The 17573-nt window shown below is 31.8% G+C and overlaps 1 protein-coding gene across 5 annotated transcripts in view; it reads left to right on the top strand.

Moving 5' to 3' along the window:
* Cdh18 (cadherin 18) overlaps nt 1-17573 on the top strand; it is a 582140-nt gene that overhangs the window by 318280 nt on the left and 246287 nt on the right. The window lies entirely within an intron of this gene.

Raw genomic sequence — 17573 nt, 5'->3', positions numbered from 1 at the left:
TGGTGGTATGTGGGCAGAGCTGGTTTAAGAGACAAAACACAAAGTTAAATAATGTTCTAGAAGCTTGGTCTCCTACTGGTGAGCTTAAAGTAGTAAGTGTAAAAAACACCATTGATTGTACTATGCTCCTTTGAGCTTTGTCCTAAGCATATTGAACTAAATATTCTTTACTAGAGCATTGCTCTTTTCTCTCTTACAGAGAAGAAAGAGTTCACTGAAAAAAGTTAAATAATTTTGTTACTAGGAAGGTAAGCTATAATTTGCTGTGTCGCTTACTGTTATGTTGATCTTTACTGAGAACATTTTATTTACATATTTGTGGGTGCTCATCACAGATTAGGGGTTGTTAGGGGTTCACTACACTATTTATGTTCTGAGGGATAGTTCCCAATCATACTACATGCAACAGGAATGAACAAGAGGACACTCTCAAGCATGAAATTCAAACATCGCTGTCTATAAATTATCTTTTATTGGAACATATTTCTACTTATTTATTTAAGCATGTCTATGCTTGAGTAGAATATCTACTGTGCAAATCTTGGTAGCAGGTTCTGAGATATTTTCATTACACACTCTGTACCTATCACAGTGTTTGGCAATGATCAAATGTAGTAATTCATACAAAAATATGTCCTCCAGTTTGAATTTTTTAAGTTATGTTAATGGCTGTGATAATTATTTCAAGTGATTGAAATAAAAATGTCATCAATCAGTGCTTTCAATATGAAGAGAGTTTTAGAGTTCTTTAACATTTTCTCTGGCACAGTTACCCCATATTCATAGTTAATTTAGTTCATATTTATTAACTCTTACTATTATTTTATTTTGACATTACATAAAAGTTGTAATGAACGTCTCTCTCTATATAACCTTTAGCATATAGGCATGTTTGTGGCTGACGTTTCGGAAAGAGTTTGATTAATACAATTTAATATTGTTAGCAATCTCTAGAACATCCTCTTAAATGATATTATAGTCTGCACTCTTATCAGATATAAACTAAGAATAAATGTTTGGGGCCCAGGGATTTAGTTTAGTGACCCAAGGGCTTGCCTGGCAAACACAAGGTCATAAGTTTGATCCATGGTACAGAATAAAGAAACAAAACGCAAAAAATCAATAGTGATTCTCTACAGGAATGCCAGCAAATGTGATAGTATAACTTGAAATTTTGAAAATATAATACATTGAAAAGCTTTTTGTACTTTTTATTCGAATTTTTGCTGTTATGAGTAAAAAATATTATTCTGTTTTGTAGATATATGACTTTTAAAAGTAATAGAGATTTTGTTTCAATTGGTTTTCTAGTTTCGTTAACTTATTGATATTAATGTTAATATAACAAGTACATAAGTTTTTTCAGTGTTATATTTTGATTTTTTTAAACTTAGAAATTATTATTTTAATATATGAATTCTAAGCATTTCCTCAAAAAATTTGTTTACTTTGGATTCTTATGAAATTTGAAGGATTTTTTAAATCACAATTACTCAAAGTAAAGATGTTTTTCCCCCCTTAATATTTTCAGTTTATCAGACCCACATTAGAAAATATTACTTATTAAATTAAAACTAGAGTGATGTAAAAGTTGAGTTCTGATGTTGTACAGTGGAGTTTGTAAGGATATATACATTTTTGTGACTGAAATAAGAATGTTTGATTATAACATGTTTGTTTCATTTTCCCAGCAGAATGTACCCTAGATATGGCAGTAGTAATTATCAAGTGTGTCAAGTCTTTATGGTGATGCTTAGGAACATTTAAACATATGCAGATTACATAATGTAAGGATCTACATTAAACAGGATGTTTATTAAAGTAAACTTGTTTGCAGTATGCTTCATATCTTTAAGCTGGCAGCTGCTTATGATTAGCTATTGATGTTGTGCTCCTTAAATGCATATCATTTTCATTTTGAGCGTGCAGAAGATTTCCTTAAATTAGCAAATACTATTATTTAACGAAAGGAATCTGTGTTTGTTCCAGAATATTTGGCGTGCATGGTTCTCCTTGCACTATTTTTTAAATTAGGTAAGAGATAAAATCATGAACAAGGTCCAATTGACTGTGTGTGCCTATGCAGTGGCATGCTTTAAGCTAAGAAATCTAATAATTTTTTAAAATTTTACCTTAAAATTTTCGCTGTGTTAACAGTAAAGACGGATTTTGTAAGTTCATAAAAGATTATATTTTTAAATAAGCAAATGAATTACATTCTCTGTGCTTCTTTTCTGCATTTAGGTAGCATATGCCCACAAGTGTTAAAATTTATCTAGATAAAAACATACAGTTTTGAAAATGTTTCTGTCATTTGTTAAGAATTTGGTTACTGGGCTGGGGATTTATCTCAGGAGCATAAGCGCCTACTTTGCAAGCATGCAGTTGTGAGTTCGATCCCTGGTACCAATTAAAAAAAAGAAAGAATTTGGTTACTGAAATTGTTTTCCTCTCACTTTTCTCTCCCTTTTAAAGTAGGAGAATGAGTAGGTAAGCACAGATCGGGGTAAATCTCTCCCTTTTTTAAAACAATAGCACAAAAATATGCATATATATGGTACATAAATATGAAACACTTTTACTGAATTCCTCAAGTAATAGAAAATGAAGTGTCGGGGCTGGGGATTTAGCTCAGCGGCATAAGCGCCTGCCTTGAAAGCAGGCAGTCGTGAGTTCGATCCCTGGTACCGATGAAAAGGAAAAAGACAAAAAAAAAAAAAAAAAAAAAAAAAAAAAAAAAAAAAAGAAAATGAAGTGTCTGGGAATGGTTGCGTGACTTTTAGTTGTTTATAGTATTAACTATGGAAGTATCAAGGGGTAGAACTTACGATGTCTGATCGTGTAATCAAGTTACTTTCTAATACATAGAGTATATGAGTTTTCTTTAATAGTCATAATATAATCATTTAATAGTCATTAAATAATAATCATTAAAATTCTCTATATTAATTACTCTATTTTCAAATTAAATATATAATTTCAACTTAAAGAGTGAAATAAATAGAAAGAATTGAGACATCCTGTCTTTCTATTTAAAGCCATGATTGCTATAACGTTACTATTAATTTTGAGTTAAAAACTAAATGCACAACAAGGAAGAGTGACAGTTACCTAATATTGTCAGGATGATAATTTTATAAACATTTTTACAACTTTCATCAAAATAGAAAACTTCTAAATATGAAGTTTAAAAATTATATAAAAAGCAAAGTGATAGCATGATTTTGAGAGAATTTTTAAGTAGGTAAACAAAAATTTAACTACTGTCCTTGGATCCAGATTAACAAAAACTAGATGCAAAGTGGAAAAGTTTAATTTGCTGTAGACTGACTTTGCAGTGACTCAGTAACATTTTGTTTTAAATAAATGAGATTTCAATAGTTAGTTGCATTCTAGAGATTAGTGATAATTTAATTAAATAAAATAGCAAATGTTTAAATGAATGAATTTATTTCCTAACATGGACAGTGTCTTTAAAAGGCCTCCTACACAAAACAATGTTGTGAACATATCTGTATCAACTCAAACTGTAAACTTTCTATAAATACATAAATGCATTTCCGTGTGCCTGCGTGTGCGTGCACATATGTGTGTGTGTGTGTGTGTGTGTGTATCAGTGATGCTTATCCATAAAGAACTCTGATCCCAAAGAGCACTGGGAAATATCTGGAAATTTTTTCACCAGTCTCTTAGTTATATTTGACATGCTCACAAGGACTTAGCCAAAAAAAAAGGTCCAGAAAAAATCAGAATAAAAAATGGAAACAATTATAATTCAGTAGATGTTGTACTAATATTTGTATCAATATATGTGTAATTTGTTTTGTGATTAAGGAAAGTTGATACCAAGAAAAAATTGAACAGCAGTCCAGGAAAATTCTAATGAATTTCTGAGCTTTAATTCAGTGTATTGTGGATGGCATTATTTAGTAAATGTTGGTGATGCTACTAAACATTTCATAACAGTTAGGACACACACACAACAGAAATCACCAGTCACAGTTATAATGTGCTGCACGTGAGAAGTTATAGTTCCAAGTATGCAAATACACATGTATGTGTATGTGTAAGAATACAAGAGTGTTTAATCTAACATGTTTCATGTCTGAAAAGCCAAATTGGTGACATTAATGTGCTACACGTGGTAGAGAGATATCGGTTAAGCAAAAAAACAAAACAAAACAAAACAAAACAAAAAACCGTTTGTTTAACTTGTATTATTTGGTCCGTTTAATAAGACTCTGTTTTTGCATAATGGTCTGTCCTTCCGATTTTTCCCTCTATTTTCTTTTTATTTATTATAAAAACTACTAATCAATTTTGTTCAATTTTTCTTTTTGGGCTGGCATTCATAACTGTATGTTAACTTGTATATGTGTAGTCACTCTGTTGTGGGACTTTATTGTAGGATAGCTTTTTAAAAAATATTTACATGCATTGGAGTCAGTCCTTAAGTGAGAGGAAGGATACTCATGAGAATTTATACATTGACATGTATAACCTTATTTGTTGGAAAGAAACAATTTTATAAGTTTGCAAAAACATTATGTTTTAATTAATAATTACTGATTTTGTGTATTTAATATAATATACATTTTATACATTTAACATAAACAACAATGCTGAAACACATGGTGACACCTCATTTCATAAAACTTAATGTGTTCCAAGATTCCATAAAACATGTTGATGCTTGTGTTCATCACCCAGAGCAGAGTTCACAACCTTTTTTGTTTGTTTGTTTTTGTTTTGTTTTTTTGCAAATGCTTCCTTTTGTGAATCAAATTGTTCAAAAACAAATTTCTCCATGAACACTGCTGTACTTAATTTGCATCTCAACTTGGCTGCATGTGGGCTGCCAACACTTAGGTTGAAAGTTTTCATACTGAGGTATGTTCGCTTGTTTCTTTGTTTTGAGAGAGTTTTGCTATATAGTTTAGACTGGCCTTGAACACAGCATTATCCCAGCTCAGCCTGGAACTAGCAGAAATTCTCCTGCCTCAGGCTATCAAGTGCTGTAATTACAGACATGCATCATCACACCTGGCTTTGGTAATAATTTCTTATAGCAAATAATTTTATGCACCACAAAGTCTAATAGACCACTGTGTTGCGTGTTCTTTACCTAAGCTGTTAAGTAGACTTTTACATTTCCCTTGTTACATTTCTTTTCAAGCATTCTGGCCTTCTAAAAAAAATCTCCATTCTGGTTTGGCATCTAAAGGAAACTAAAATTTGTGTTTTCTAAACTTCAGGGGATGAAAAAGGGAACTTTGGTGGCCAAAACCTGTAGCCAATTTTGTTTTCCTGTATTTATCTGTTAGTTTCTGTTGTGTTGTGTTTTCCCTCGTGTTACTAAGCTTATAGAAATTAATTTGCTTTCTTAAAATTCCTTACTCTTTTTGTTCCAATTACCTTTCACTAGTTCTAGAACACTTGTACTAGGCTTTCACTTTTAACTTTATATATCATTTCCAATTGTTTATAGTGAAAAAATTTATCAATACAATATTTCATGGTCATATCTTGCCTCAGACTTTTCTTTGTACAAAACTAAGATTTTCATTAATCTTTTTAATATCCCTTTTGTCTAAAAATAGTTGCATTATTGTAATATATTTTAACATACTCTTGCAGATTGGAAGAAGAAAATCTAAAATAGTCCCAAAATATAAAATTGAAATATTATACTTCAAAACCACTATTTATTTTCCATTAACTATAGACTGTTTTATTTACCATAAGGCATGAAAAGTTTTTATCATAGGTATTATATTATTCTAAAAAATGTGTTCCATTACTTTACTGTTTTTTATCCCATGAATAATTGAAATTTAATTGCATTGGACTTCATTCAACAAAGGCATTTAATTTGCAAGTGAATCTCAAAGCCCTTCAGATATGTTTCACAAAGTTTTTTTTTTAATGTTTGTTTTCTTTTATTAAAATTTAGGCACTTGACTTGTTAAAATAGTTATGAAATAAAATGCGACAGATCATTTTTCTCTAGGATTTCTTTTTCTTTTATGTGAAAAAGTTTTGGGATATTCATAGAAAATGGAATACTACTTTCTACATTAAACATAATTGACAGCATATATAAAAATGAACTAATGCTTAATTTTCCATTATACTTGATTTGTATTGTTGAACTTTGGGTTGAATATTTTGATTTTATTTGACAAACTTCAAATCTGGGTAGGATATATTCAATCCTTTAAAATTTGTTGAACACATTCTGTGCTCCTGTCAGTGTGCTAGCTATACAGTGCAAAATATAGACAAGTTGAGGCACAGTAACATGAAACCAGTATTTGTAGAAATACCCACCAACTATATACCCTGATGAGGATTATACGAAATTAAATTATAAGAAAGTGTGGATATGTCCGTAGCAAGGATGAAAAGCATGCAAACCTCCTCAGATGGGAAGGAACATGTGGGTTGAAAGTTTTAATACCTAGGTACATCTAGCAATGGAAAAACAGTTGAGAACAGTGAGCTAAATCTAGTCTCAGTACTGTGTTTATGTTGTAGAACTTTTATGTGTACGTTTGTGGACATGTCAAGACCTAACTGATACTTTAAAAGAAAATCATGCAGTATCTCTGTATTTATTGATATGTTTGTCAGTAGCCAATAATACTTGCTGCTGTGTGTGAAATTGACTGATGGGAACGAGAATTTAGGAAACAAAGCAGTAGGTTAATTTCTGGACAAGAGTTAATATATAATAGCAAAGAGAATAGCAAAGTACCAATTCTTAGTTTTGCATAATGATTCAAAGATAGTATTTCCATGTGCCCTATAATGTGCTACAGAATCAGAGCAACAGCCTGAGATCTACTTGGAATAAATATATAAATAACAACTAAACGATTGAACTGCAGACAAGTAGCCATGATTTTCTTTATATAAGACTTTGATCTTAACAAATTCAACCCCATTGAACAGATTTTTATTATGCACATTAATAAAACTGAATGAATGAAGTGATTTATAAGATTTTATTTGCCTGTATGAGTCACTGTTTCAAAGTAAATGATAGTTTTATTAAAACCTGGCAACGTGGCATAGACTCTGCAGGACGTGCAGATTAAATTAGTTAATTAGCCCCAGTGACTGGTAAGATGAACACCATAACAGGGGTAGCCTTGAGAACAAAGAACTGTGCCACAATACTCTGGATGCACTTAGAGCACCAAGCATAGAGAATGGCGTTGAAAGAACAGATGAACATAACTTAGGTCAGTTTAGGGAGTCTGAAGACTTAAAATAATAGTTGCTACTAGCAGAAAATAATACTCGTATATATTGCTTACAAGAACCCTCTAAGGTGAGAAATACCTGCAATTCTAGGACTGGAAGGCTGAAGCAGGAGGATCACAAGTTGCAGCCTGGGTCATCTTCAGCAGAGTGGAATTTTAGGAAACCTCCCCACCCAAAGGTGACTAAATGGCAGCCAAGCACAAACCAAGCAGAATAAACATTGGAAAACCCAGTAGAAGTTCAGAGATCATACAACACTGGCAACAGAGTCCAGTTCTGCTATAAGGTCAAAGGAGCATCACCCACACGTGTATGAGGATGCAGGGAAGGATGTCTCAGTGACGAGTGACATGAAGCATTCAGGACAGCTTTGATGGCAGAGAGAACACATTACCAATTCTCAAACCTCATCTGAAATTGATAGAAGGAAATATTTTGGAGGATATTGTGGAAGATTTTATACCTACTGGAATGAGATGTTAGCATGCAGGACCATTGGAAGCTGAGTGGCAGGTTCTGATATTATTGAGGGGCTGGCTAAGAAGTAAGAAGGACCACACCCAGGGACAAGGCTGACTAAGTCAGGTTTGGATGGTCTTCATCCAGGGTGCTCAGGGGCTTGCAGATTGACAGATCAAATAATTGCAGACAAGAAGAGATTATTGAGGAGGAAAGTGAACCACAATTACGATGCTTGAGTGAAAACAAATACAAGAATTACAACAGTTAATTTTATTCCTTTGGGTTATTTTCACCAGAACTGCATGAGTTTTGTTCAGGAGCAGGATCATATTAGAAGGATTAGTTAATGAAAGAGAATGGCTCCAAGTAAACAGAAACTCAAGGGCTAGTGGTGTTTTTTTTTTTTTTTTTTTTGTTTTGTTTTGTTTTTTTTTTAGAACTCTTCATATTTAGCCCTTTTAACTCAGGATACCTGAAAACATATTTTTCTCGGCATGCTCATATCTCAAATTCCTGTCATTTGCCTTAAAAAAAATTCACAATGTTTATATTGGTTTGTATCTTCTTGCTAGCTATTCAACTAAACCATGTTAAATTAGCTTAACATGCGAATGAAGTTATTACCTTGCATATCTGAAGAATAGAATAGGCTTCAGGCATATGTAGAATCAGATACAAATGATGTGATTAGGATTCCAACCAATCCCCTAAAGCTAAGAGCTCAAAAAACATGCAAGGAACAAAAGCGCCAGATTTACAGGCAGCAGTTCAAACAGTTTCTGCATTTTGTTATTAAAAAGCAGTTTTACTTCCTTGAAGCTCAGTACGGAGGGATTTTAACTGACCGCAAATTATTATTTCAAGGGTTTTTTTTTTTTTTTTTAAGACCCTCCCATTTTTTTAGATAGGAGTTTCTCTTAATTGTTAATCTGAGCCTTTTGATTGGAAACAATTGACATAAGTTAGATAAAAATAAAAGAATATGTTATAAAAGTTTAATTCATTTTATTGAGGAAATATTTATACCCTCTATACATTCTTTTTACTGAGCCACTGTCATGTCTGTATCTAATCACAGCTAAATGCTACCAAGCAGTAAGTCCTGAGGAAGTGGCTGAATTATCATGGTGGGCTTAGATCTGTGCTGTGTATCAGGGCTTTCTGCAGGGAGGTCGTGTGCCCCTCGGTCCTGTCCACTATTGCAGTGGCAGGCTGTGTGTAACCGCTGCACACATGCAGTTGAAGAACTGAATGTTTACATTTAATTATTTTACATAGTTACTTCTAGCTATCAAGAATCTTATTGGACAGCACATGATTAAACTAATCAGTGAGAAAATCTAGCCCAATTTGCAAAGTAAATAGAAAAGTATGTGTCTGTGAAGGTCACATGCATAAATAGCCATACAGCATGAAATTAAATGTGATGGATGAAAAGAATAGTTCTAATAAGGAGGAGAGACAGAAAGGCTGGGAGAGTGAAGCCTTTCTCTTCCACTTGGTGAGTGCATACATTGTTTTTGTTCATTTTATTTCTATGTTCTTGTGCAAAAGGCATCATTTAGTAAACTTGTATTTCATTATTTTATTCATTATGCTCCAAGACATATAAAATATAACTTCTTTTAACTAAACAGAAATTCAGAGTAGTTGGAGTGTAGTCTCTTTTTTAATTTATTTGTTCTTGTTTTGAAGAAAGAAATCTTACCTGTCAGGCTATATATGAAACTAAAGCTAACGATTCATAAACTTGTTCTGGGATATCTTCGCTGCTTGATAATTGCTTGTTCAGTTCATTAGCTACTTTGCATGCATGGGTTCTTTCTGCAGTTACATCAAAATTATGAGAAGCATTAAAGACGTTTATAGTATTCACTGTGGTATAAAGTATTTTTAATTAAAATAGAAGACGCATAAGCATAAAGGAAATGCTATAAGAAAGATGTACACCTTTTGGCTGAAATTACACTCCCTCCCACCTGTGACTGCTGTTGTTGATTTATGCTGGAGTTGTTTTTCTTCTTAATCTGGGGTAGCCATTGTGACTCCTCTTCTTTGAACTCTGTTATTGTTGTACCATTGAATTAAATTTACCATGAAGACTTTTACTATTTTTATAAAAATGTAGAGAAAGAAGAGTGGCATAATATATAATTACACTCCAATTATTGGCACAAACAATGTCAAGTAAATATTTACATGTTTCTGTGGGTGAAGCATCAATAGGAGATACAGCTGAGGAGGAGTGAATCCAGAAAGCTGTTGACTTGTACACAGCATGTTTCATATCCTGTGCTTTCCAGCTGCATCTTCGTGTCTATTAGAATTGTGGAAAACAAGAAGTTGAATGTATGCTGACTTTGAATTAGTATCTTTAAAACAAAACTTTGATAGGAAATGTAGGGCATATTTCACAAAGGTACACATCTCTTCCTCTCAACGTTCTTTTATATAACAATCAGGGGAAGCATTTTAAAAATTGTCATACCCCGAATGAAAATCAGATCTGTGAATCAAGACAACTAAAAGTACGTCTGATACTACCTTTTTTTATTGCTGTTGAAACCATCCTAAGTAAGTTTGTAACTCTGAGAATTACTAGTTTCTATATTCATTATACCAAACTTGTAGTAAAATACAAAAGGATATCCTGAGAAAAGTGACACAGTGACTAGGATAAACTTCTACCTTTTAAAATTAATGACATATGAAGATAATGATCATTTTACTACAGCATATCTGCCCTTACATTGTTTTTGTGATTCCATGTAACGGTGAAGCCTCTTGATATTTCTAAATGAAAGCGCTTCTCCAATTTTAAAACATATGAGTAAATGAAAGTATAGTTTTTGCTACATAAATATCTTTTAGGTCATCTTTGTTATTGTATTATGATTCAATTTATGGATGCAATGCACGTATATAATGGGAAAATTAAAAAATATAGAGCAATAGTAACTTAATTGACATTTGTATTTTCCTTATTTTTTCACGTTTAAATCCTGTTTTTGGAAAAAATAAACTATAGGGCTGAGGATTTAGTTCAGTGGCATAAGCACATGCCTGGCAAGCACGAGGTCATGAGTTCCATCCCTGGTGCGGAAATAAATATATAAGTAAATAAATAAACTACAATAGGAGATTCTGCAATTTAACTTATATAAATATATAAGATAAGCATATATATATGTGTACTAACCATATATCATTTTTATTCATATATTAACACTAATTATTCTCTTGACTGTGTTTGTAATACAAATCAAGCATCCCTCAACAGAATTATAGTCTCAAATGTTCAAAGATCTGAAACATTTTTAGCATCAAGTTGACATCAGGAGTGGAAAACAGTTTCATGTGATAAAGGTCCAAAGGTGGACATGCTAACAACACTGAGTGACCTCCAGGCTGTGTGCATTAGGTGTACATTAAACACAGGTGAAGCTGATGTTTAGACTTGCGGCTCCTCCCTAAGCTAATTCATTATATACATGGGAATATTACAAAATCAAAAATAAATTCAAAACCCAAATATTTGTGAGTCCAAGCATTACAGAGAATCAATATTTAATGTACATATGGGAGACACTGATGTACATTCTTGGTCACATTAACATTTATATGCTTAAAATTTCTCTCCACTCTATGAGAGAAATCCATAGAGTATTCTATCCTTGCTTTAAAACCATGCAAACAAATAAGTTTGGGCTACTTTTTAAAAGTACTTTAACACTCTCCCCAAAAGTAGATTTTTGCTGGATACCACAAAATAAGTGAAGATACAGCAAATGCTGAAAAAGCATTGCAAGTTTCTTGCTGAATTTTCCAGAGTATTGACTTCAGCCAGTGTAAATGAGTAAACAAAACTATTTCTTTTCTTTCTACTTCTGCCACATTTCTGGTGAGAATGTGATTCACATTTGCAGTTTGAAATCGAAAATAAAAATAGATCACTGGCTTGTGCTGTGTCAGACAATTACTATCAAAATTCTGTAGCTTAAAGCCAGTTGGAAGTGGACTTGTGTTTTTGTTCCTGTGAAACAAACATTCTGCTCTCATGCAATTACAGCATGAGACAACAGTGCTGGAAGGTACCTTTTCACTTAGCAATCCTGAGGAGTTCATCCAGGTACAAGGATAACAAAGCAGTTACAGAAAGATAGTGCTAGAAAGTTACAGGTCTGGCTGTGTACGCAATACATTTCCATTATAACTATGAAAATAAAATAAAATCCAACATATATTAAAAGAAATTGGGCCAAGGATTTAGCTCAACGGTTCAAGCACTTGCTCGGTAAGTGCAAAGTTGTGAGTTCACCTCCCGGTATCAAAAAATAATAAATAAATGAATGAATGAATAAATAAATAAATAAATGTTCCTATCTTCCCGTACTAAGAATCACACTGCACAGTTTTGTGGATGTGTGTGCATATATTTGAAAGTATAGGCAGCTTATTAGACTCCCTGTGAGCCCACAGATCTATGAAGAGTGAATTCATGCTTTGAAATTTTAACACAGAATTTGCATACATTAATATTTACTGTAATGTGTAGTGCCATTCTCATTTCTAAGTAAGTAGAATGGATCTATATAAAAGCACTATCGGCTGATACTTTAGAAATGCATAACTCCAACGCAAAAGAACTTTCTGAAGTTAGAGTCCTCTGTGTAATATAAACTTAATATTTACTTCAAATGGCTTTGTTGATGTCTCAAAATTAACTTACACTGAGTTACCCTGCAAGTCTCAGATGCGGCTTTCCTGCTGTTTTCTCTTATGAGTAATTACACCACTTTCCACTCAGATGGTCATTAACCATGACCAACAATCCTTCCTGAACCGCTTTGCACACCAGCCTTTATCTAAACCCAGTATGCCAAGGAGTGCTGTCAACTCCTCGTCTAAAAGTATATCTCTGTTCTGTCAGACTCTCATTTTTTTTTTTTTTTTCCTCATGGTCGCTCCACTCTAACTCATGTTGCCATCATCTTTCACCAGAAATATTACAATTCTTTTCTGACTTGAGATCGCCATGGCACAATCCAGACTGCTCTGATTTTGAACAGAAAACTGATCACATTATATGGCTGCAAATCCTTCAGAAGCTTCCAAATGCGTTAGGAATATCTCACTCCTTAATACAGACCAAAGCTCATGAGCCACTCCTCCTGTCACAGCATTCAGCTCCCTCTATTCTTTATCTATTACAGAAACTTGTTACTTAACTATAGAACTTATAAATTGGAAATATTTTTTTTCTAATCACAGCTGAATGTATCACTCTCCTATAGCATAACTTTTGCTTAACATTGATAATATCATTAAGACATAGCCAATTAACTGTCACATATTAAAAAGAGAAGGATGGAGAAAGAAAGAACGGGAAAAGAAAAGGAAAAGAGAAGTTTATACATAGATTAAAAGGAAAAAAAATTGAGGACAGGATCCCTAGTTTCCATTGTTTTTAACTTCATCCCTTGTAATTATTACAAACATAAGAAGATCAGATTATAGAAAAATATGACAGTTTACATAAGGCAGAAAAAAGGGATAAGGGCGATGTTCTGGAGATACATTCAGTCTGTTAAAGAGCTTGAATCAACATGGAAATTAAAAAATATAATGAGCCTGGGTGATACATTTATTTTATTGACATACCATAAAAATTAAAACTTGCAACATATATCATGTAAGTATAGATATATTTATATATTTTATTATGCATATTCATATATATATAGCTCATGATTGAGAAATAATAATATGCAATTTTATTTCTGATAAATAATTCCATAGATTATATATACAAATTTTATTATATATACTTTTATATATTTATATATTGATATAAATCACATGTTACATATGGTTAATATATGGACTTACTATTATGTATTGCTGTTTTTACTAATAGTACTAATTTACAACTCCAAATAGAACTACACAACTAATACAACTACACAGAAATATCAATTTTAAAACAATAGTTTTAGTGATCTTAAAAAATATGAAAGTTAGAAAACTTTGTTTTTGCTCTAATATTTACACATGCATTCGGAATAGAAGTATATATTGTTTTCTCTTGCCTGTTTCTCAAGCTGAGATTTTAGTAGTCTTTGTTTTTAACAGAGTGTTGCATACAATTTATTTTATTCTATTGGAAGTAGCCAAGTTCTTTTTACTTCAATTTTCTGACCCTTTGAACTTTGGCTTCTGCTTGATTTTAAGATAAGATATATTAATTAGAGGCATAAATTTAATTGTGTTTAGTTGCTACTTTCTTTATTGTACCTCACATTTCTTTGTTAATATTAAATACGAGACAATGTTTAAAGTGATGCAAATACATTAACACACTTTTTCCACATTGCCCCACGGTGAGGGAAGTAGTACTGTTATTTTCACTTTACTGATAAAATAACTGGAATTCAGTAAGTTTAAGTGATTTGTCCAAAGTCTTATGACTAGCAAATGAAATAGTATTTGCAAAAGTGGTCTGAATTCACGACCCTGTAAGATTAATATTTTATCTATATATTAATTTTTATTAATATTTAATTTATTAATATTTATAATATTTTATTTTATTCCCCATGAAATTTAGCAGGATAGGAGAATTTATTTCAAGTTTAGAACAGAAATAACTGTTCAATAAAAGCTTGCACTGAGGAGAAACTGGGGAGGATACTGCACCTGCTGCCCGTATGAGGGATCTTCCTATTATATACAGTGGTGCTCAGTTCATGAACTTCATTTCTTCCGCAGTTTTGGTCAAAAACAACTGGGATGAGAACCTAATTAAATTTCTACATGAGGTCAACATTGAACCTAACCACTGAATTTGATTTGTTTTTTGTCCAAATTGGTGCATTTATTTCTTCATAAATTCACATTTATTGACTTCTCAAGCTAGCTCCTATCACTAACTAGCCAGCTGTTAAAACCGGAATTAGAGGAAATAGAACTGATTAGTCATATTGAGTATTGACATATACATATAAGTGCTATTTCAAAGAGCTCAAACATCTCCCTTAAAGTCAGTCCTGTTAGTGCTATTCACTGGATACAGTACGTGATCCACAACTCTAGTGAGTAATGTGGTTGGATGTCTTGAATGTAGAAGATTATGTGTTTTCTCTTTCTTGATTTCGACATGTCAAGTTTGCTAGTGGCAACTATAATAATAATTTAGTGAGCACTTCTCACTAAAGGCAATCTAGCAGGTGAGACTCATCATATAATCGAAAATGCTAAGAGCAATCTCGAGTGTATGTAAAGTCTGGCAAATTAATAGAATACAATATGTATTTAAATGAAAATATTTAACTGAATTAAAATATTTAAGAAGCACATTTTCCACAAAATATATGTATTTATTTAAATGCCTTTCAAAGCAAACACTTAAAATTAAGACTATTCACCATAGGGAGTAAAATGACATAAATAAAATTACCTGACATAAATTTCAATGAATTTTTTGCAAGAAACAATTTTCCCTTTTTTTATCTCAAATCATCTTCATTAATGCCGTCTTGAAAAGTCATTGCATTTTTGTCTGAAGTAGACCAAATAAAATGTGACTACAGTTGTTTGCTTAAGACTTCTCAGCACCCCGCGAATAACATAAGGTCCATGAGAACCAGAAAGTAACAAATAGTACAGATTTTCCCCTGCTTGTTCTACACAGTCTAATTGGGCTTTTCCATTGGCAGTAGTTAATTTTAATCATTGACTCAAAAGTCAGCAAGAGAGAAGAAAGGGAATACTAAAAAATATTCAAGGACATTTATACAAAGTAATGAATGGTGTTAATTTTAACTGCTGTTATGAACATTGTTTCGTTTTGTCTTGAAGTCTATTTTTTTAAAAAAATTTAAATCTGCTTTGGACTTTGATCTCCTTTCTCCTTGATTTTTTAATTATTCTTTTAAGCTTCACAGTAGATTTTTTCTGCTGTTTATTAAATGGATTTAGGTCCATGAAAGGCTCACAATATTCCATCTTATTGCACAGATGCTAGAGTTGGTGTGGGCTAAAAAACAACTATCTCCTGCTTACCTGTTGGGTTCAGGTGCACTTTGATCAAGATCCCATATAAGGTATACAGTTAAGTAACTTGTTACTAGTCTCGATTGAATGGGATTAAGATATAGATGAGTTAGAGTTCAAATATATTGTATCTGGGCAAAGAAATGCATTTTAGATATAGAGAAAGTCTATTCTTCTCTATTCCTTCCTTTTTAGAACTGGTTATCTATATCTTCAAGAAAAATACTTGTAAGCTAGTACTAAGGAGCTAGTTTAATTTTACAAATAGAGCCAACCCACATCACATAAACACACAAGAAAATAATCCTTTTACTTAAATAGTTTTCATTTTTCAAATATAGGTAAAACAAGATATTCCTACAAAAATAAAAGACAAAGTATATTTGGGGTCTAAGGGAAGCGTAGGGTACATAAATGTTGTCACCTTGATATTTTTGATACACACAGTTGAGCCATCTTAAATTATAAATAATTGACTATTGCATATCATTTTTGTCACTTTAATGGTTTTTTAATGATTTGTACTTATTCTTCTATTTTGTTATTTGTGTAAACATATTATGAAAGAAAATTTTCATGAAGTTTTTTTTTTTTAATTTTGATTTTTTAACTTTGTTGTTAGTACTTCCAAAGATCAAAGCTATTATGAGAAAGTGACCTGTATTTTTCTATCTTACATTTGCTCTAATTATTAGCATTTTAGAAATGCAATAGTCTACATATAAGTATACCAAATGTGATAGAAAATTTCAGATTATTATACAGTTCTTTAAAAAATAAAATATTAGAAATTAAATAGTCTGTTGTTGAATTTATAGATGTTAATGGGAACAAGATCAGAAATTAAATATTCAATGGAAAGTGTAAATGGGAGAATTACCTTAAATGTAACATTTTATGATATAACACTTTACATATGTATACTATTTTTACATTATATATAAATATATATTATAGAATCAGTTTGCATGGTTTGTAAAAGCATGGGAAAATGCATTAAATAGAAGAAAATTTTTTTAAAAATTTAAATTTTTTTTAAAAGAGATTAAGACAAAAGAGGACAAAACGAAGCAGATCAGAACAGAACAATGCAAGCAACACTGCACTTCACCACAAGACAGCTGGATATTAACAGTAGCTACCATAATGTCTCTTTCTTTGAAATAGTTGTACATACCTCCATATACAATAGTACAAACATAACAAAATAGTATAAAACCATTCAAGAGAATGAAAATATTACAGGCATTCAGAACCAAATAACAGAAAACAAACAATGGCTACTATAATATAACATTTTCCATAAAAATTTTGTTTATACTGTCACACATATTAAGATCCAATAAGATACAACATGATAGAACCAATGGAAACAGAAGAATAAAGCCTGGTAGGACTTCAAAGCAAGATGATATGAAGTCAACAATGGCTGCCATAATGTCTTGTTTTCTTCAAAAATAGCTGCTCATCAATCACACATAATAAAATAAAAAACAATAAAACTATTCCAACTAATGAAAAGATTAAAGGCTTCACAGCAATGTAATGTAGAATCTTGATTACTATAAAATCTTATGTACTCTTACCATTTCTTACACAGTATTTATATATGTTAATTTAATTTATTGCACTTATGAGTATGGTCTCAAGCTGTGTCCATTTATTTATAAATATCTCAATGTGATCATTCTTTATAGCTGAGTATTACTCCATTGTATAAAAATACCACAACTTTTTTTATCCAGTCCTCAATTGATGGGCACTTAGGTTGTTTCCAAGATCTGGTTATT

The sequence above is a fragment of the Cavia porcellus genome, unplaced genomic scaffold (genome assembly GCF_034190915.1).
Source record: "Cavia porcellus strain 051 isolate PalLab524CR breed Dunkin Hartley unplaced genomic scaffold, mCavPor4.1 scaffold_11, whole genome shotgun sequence".
Lineage (NCBI taxonomy): Eukaryota > Metazoa > Chordata > Mammalia > Rodentia > Caviidae > Cavia > Cavia porcellus.
The sequence above is the reverse complement of the archived record's forward strand: the minus strand, read 5'-3'. Positions and strand labels throughout refer to the sequence as shown.